Source organism: Oratosquilla oratoria, chromosome 30 (genome assembly GCF_046742065.1).
Source record: "Oratosquilla oratoria isolate Oo_2021 chromosome 30, ASM4674206v1, whole genome shotgun sequence".
In the NCBI taxonomy this organism is placed as follows: domain Eukaryota; kingdom Metazoa; phylum Arthropoda; class Malacostraca; order Stomatopoda; family Squillidae; genus Oratosquilla; species Oratosquilla oratoria.
The window spans coordinates 31,239,672-31,244,671 of NC_134806.1; the positions used below are offsets into that span (position 1 = coordinate 31,239,672).

The 5,000-nt window shown below is 39.8% G+C and overlaps 1 pseudogene; it reads left to right on the forward strand.

Moving 5' to 3' along the window:
* Window positions 1–241: 241 nt before the first annotated feature.
* On the forward strand, window positions 242–1,946 carry LOC143041262 (uncharacterized; annotated as a pseudogene).
* Window positions 1,947–5,000: the final 3,054 nt, after the last annotated feature.

The following is a 5,000-nucleotide window of genomic DNA, read 5'->3' on the forward strand; positions in this document are numbered from 1 at the left end:
GACAATATGTCCCCAACGGCCTAGGTGGGTGGTCAAAATGTCCTCATTTTTTTTTTTTTTCTAAAAATTTGTCAGATGTGTGTTTTACTTTATTCCTTTATATGTTTTTTTGGTGATTTTTTTTTAACTTGATTTTTTTTATTTTTATAGGCATACAATATAAGTCCAATAAAGCATAATTGTGTGCTGTAATTGTACTCATAAGGTGCTTATCACACCTCTTTCACACCCCCATTGCTTGGTTAACACCTCAGATGTGCTCTAAATTTGCTCACAAAGTGCTTGTCACACCTCTCTTACACCTCTGTGCCTGGTTCACACCTCAGATCTGCTCAGATGTGCTCAAAGTTTGCTCACAAAGTGATTGTCACAGGTCACACCTCAGATGTGCTCAAAATGCTCAGAATGCTCAGAATTTGCTCAACACCTAGACAAGTTCAGTATATAAACCTGGCATATCCTGACAAGGCATGTCAGTTTTACTGAGCTACTCAACCATGTCAGACGAGCTACAGGTCATCACGTCCCAGAAGGGTGGTCAGAAGATCCTTCTCAAGGGCTTCATGTACACCAAGAAGAACGTTTCCAAGAAGACCGGTGAAGTCATCTGGAGGTGTGTGCGGCGTGATCTCAAGTGTTCCGCTCGCCTGTGGACCACTGAGAGCCTGAGTGACCACAGGCTGGATGGTGAGCATGACCACCTTTCAGACCGTGTGGCATGCGAGGTGGCAACTGTTCGCCAGTCTATGAAGAGGAAGGCTACTGTCACCAACGACCACCCCAACCAGATCCTAACCTTCACCATCGCCGACCTGGACGACGAGGTCAAGGCACGGATGCCTAGACCTGGGACCAGCAAGCGTGTCCTGCGTCGAGTCCGGTCTGCTAACCGACCTCGGGATCCGCAGTCTCTGCAGGAGTTGGATATCTCAGGTACCTGGGCCTCCAACCTCCTCTTTGACAACGGTCCTGAGGCTGATGAGCGTGTCATCATCTTCGCCTCCCCTGCTCATCTGGAGAAGCTCATCGTCTCTGATGAGTGGTGCATGGATGGCACGTTCTCCGTCGCTCCTAGACTCTTCACCCAGCTCTACGTCATCCAGGGTCGCGTCGGTTAGGGCTACCTTCCACTGGCCTTTGCCTTGCTCCAGCGCAAGACACAGACCAGCTACGAGCAGGTCTTTCGTGTCTTGGAGGAGCACGGCTGCGACCCCGCCAGCGTCGTGGTGGACTTCGAGAGGCCTGTGGAGCTGGCCCTTCGGGTGGTGTTCGGAGAGCAGATCCAGGTCCGGTTCTGCTTTTACCACCTGAGCCAGTTCATCTGGAGGCAGATCCAGGGCCTGGGCCTCAAGAACCTGTATGAAGAGGACCCCGAGTTCCGCCTCTTCTGTGGCCAGCTGGATGCCCTGGCGTTCCTACCTCCCGAGGACGTCAAGGCTGGCATGGCCCTTCTCCGGTCCACCATGCCCGACGATGCTGCTGACTTAGTGGAGTACTTTGACGCCACTTACGTCTCCGGGCAGCTCCGTCACCAGCGCAGAGACACCACCACCCCTGGAGTCATCAAGCCTATCCGCCTTCGCCGCAGTCCACCCATGTTCCCTGCTGACCGGTGGAACCAGCACCACGCTACGCTAGCCAACGAGCCACGCACCAACAATATCTGCGAGGGCTGGAATAACAAGTTCTCCAGCCTAGTTGGTCACGCGAATCCAACCGTCTGGAAGCTCATTGAGTGCCTCCAGGCGGAGGCAGCCGCCGTTGATGCAGTCCTCCTCCAGGATGACCGTGGTGTCCGTCAGAACAAGCGGTCGAAGCGGTGCTACGTCGAGCTCCAGGTTCGCCTCTATAACCTGGTGACGGACTACAAGGAGGGCAGGAAGACCATCCCAGAGTTCCTGCGTGGCATCAGTCACAACCTGCGTGGTGGCCAGCCCAACGTCTAGGCCATCTGTATTATATATTATATATGTCCTGTATTATATGTGATATGTATTATATATTACATGTGATATGTACTGTGATTTATCATCTTATATGATTTGTGAGATGTACTGTGATTCATCATTGTGATATTTAATAAAATATCAAATATCAAATATTATTGTACTTTGTGTTTATATATAGAGATTCTCCAGAATTTAAGGATTGTTATAAAACCACAATTAACTATGACCCAAAATGTATAAACAGTTGATAAAAATCAATATTTGTTGAAAAAAAAATTGGGGACCTTTTGTCCTAAATATTGGGGACATTTTGTCCCGGGGGTGCAGATTTCAGGACATTTTGTCCGGGGACATTTTGTCCGGGGACCTTTTGTCCGTTCCCCCTTTTTTCAACACTCTTGCGTCATCTACAAAGACGCTCATGTGACATCGAACACCCTCATCCATGTATATATATATATATATATATATATATATATATATATATATATATATATATATATTATATATATACATATATATATGTATATATATATATATATATATATATATATTGAAGTATTTCGCAAATGGTACGTGAATATAATTTGCAGAAAATACCACTGGTAAATAAGAAACGTAGTCTGAACGTTTTCGTCTATTTAAGACATCATCAAGGAAATATAGTAAAGGAGATACAGACAGTATATATACAGAAGTAAAAATATTTAAAAGAACACGGAAAGATGAATCACACAAGCCTGAGAAAATCACCAACAGTCCTCAGGTCACAGGTGGACCAAATGTCCGGGCAGGAAAACATGTAACAATTTTTTTTAAATAACTAGATACGTGACCTAGGCACTCCTCGTGCCGGGCCTTGACCTCGGCACTCCTATGTCTCTGCGGCGCAGCCGTCGGTAATAAAGGGTGAGGGGTAGTTTTGTGGGTTGCCCTGTGTGAGATGTATTAGTCATCAAATATAGGCATGGGTGTTAGGTCCGTTATACCAGGGCTAGTTGTATGGTTGGTGGACGTGACTAGATAAGGTGTATACATATTAAGTTACAGTAATGTAATTGGAGTAGGTATGAGAAAGGGTTCAATTGGTCTGTCTAGTGACATTAGGCATCTCGTGTGGTGACACTGAGGGGCATCTTGTTGTTGTCTTAATTTGCACCGAGTAAGGTGTTTTGAGATTTGGAAATCGGTGAGTCTGCAAGATTGGAAGTCTTGCCAAAAACGAGCACCATGTTGCATGCGTGTGGTTGGTTGGTGATAGTAAGTGACGTTTACATCGCCTCAATTGCCTTATATTAACATACATTGTCTTATATTGTCCTGTAGTGTCTTACCTTACTTTACATTATCTAAAGTTGTGTTAAATTGTCTTAGATAAAGTGTTGTATTGCCAAATCTTAAATTGCTATAAATTGATCTAAGTTGACTTGTATTGACTTACATTGTTCTATATTGTCTTATATTGACTTTAAATGTTTTAAATTTTTAAATTGCCTTATATCACCCATATTTTCGCTTTACTGAAATTACTTATCTTGCCTTATATTGGCTTATAGTATCTCGTATTTCCTTAAACTGCCTTAAATTGACTTAAATTGACTTATATTATCTTTAGTTGCCTTAAATTTCCTCTGTTTTAGATTTACTTATATTTCCTTATCCTGCCTTATCTTGCTTTTTTTGCCTTAGACTGCCTTAAACTGCCTCAATTATTGACCTGTATTGCCTTATATTGCCTTACCTTGCCTTTAATTGCCCTTAATTTTCATAAATTGCCTAATATTGCCTATATTTTTGATTTACTAAAATTGCCTTATTTTGCTTTAAATTTGTTTATATTGCCTTTAATTACTTCAAATTGCCTTTATTTTAGATTTACTTAAAATGCTTTATCTTGCCTTATTTTGCTTTAAATTTGTTTATATTGCCTTTAATTACTTCAAATTGCCTTTATCTTAAATTTACTGAAATTTCCTTATCCTGCCTCATCTTGCCTTATATTGCCTTAAGTTGCCTTATTTTGCCTTTAATTACCTTAAATTGCCTTTATCTTAGATATACTTAAATTGCCTTATCTTGCCTTATTTTGCTTATATTGCCTTAAATTGCCTTAAATTGACTTATATTGCCTTAAATTGCCTAATATTGCCTTTAATTGCCGTTACCTAACTTAAATTGCCTTTATTTCAAATTTACTTAAATTGCTTTATCATGCCTTATCTTACCTTATATTGCCTTATATTGCCTTATATTGCCTTAATTTGCCTTGTATTGCCTTATATTGCCTCATTTTACTTTTAATTGCCTTTAAATTTCTTGAATTGCCTTATATTGCCTATATTTTATATTGATCTAAATTGCCTTGTCTTGCCTCATATTACCTTAAATTGCCTTACATTACCACGTATTGTTTCAAACTGCCTTGAATTACCTTAATTTGCCTTATATTACCTTTAATTGCCTTTAATTTCCTTATCTTTCGTTATATTGCCTTAAACTGCTTTAGATTGACTGGAGCTGCCTTAAATTGACTTATATTGCCTTAAATTGCCTTCAATTACCTCGTGTTGCCTTAAATTGCCTTATATTGCCTTTGATTGCCTTGATTTTTCTTATATTGTCTATATTTTACATATACGTAAATTCCCTAATCTTACCTTATATTGCCTTAAATTTCCTTAAACTGCCTCATATTGCCTTAAATGACCTTAATTTGTTTTATCTTATCTGCCATTGTCTTGAAATACCTTGAATTACTTCAAATTGCCAAAATTGCCGTATTGCCTCATATTGCCTTGAATTGCCTTAGATTACCTCATATTGGCACTGTCTCAGGTTACTTTATATTCGTATATTTTCATAAATTTCCTAATTTTTTCTTGATTTTCTTGACTTTTCCTTAATTTTCTATTTAAATTCCTATTATTTCCTTACAGTTCTTTATACTTCCTTGATTTTCCTTTTATTGCCTTTAATTATTTTTGATTAACTTTTTAGTTTTCTTATATTTTCTTATTTTTTGTTATATTCTTATTTTTCTTAAATTTCCTT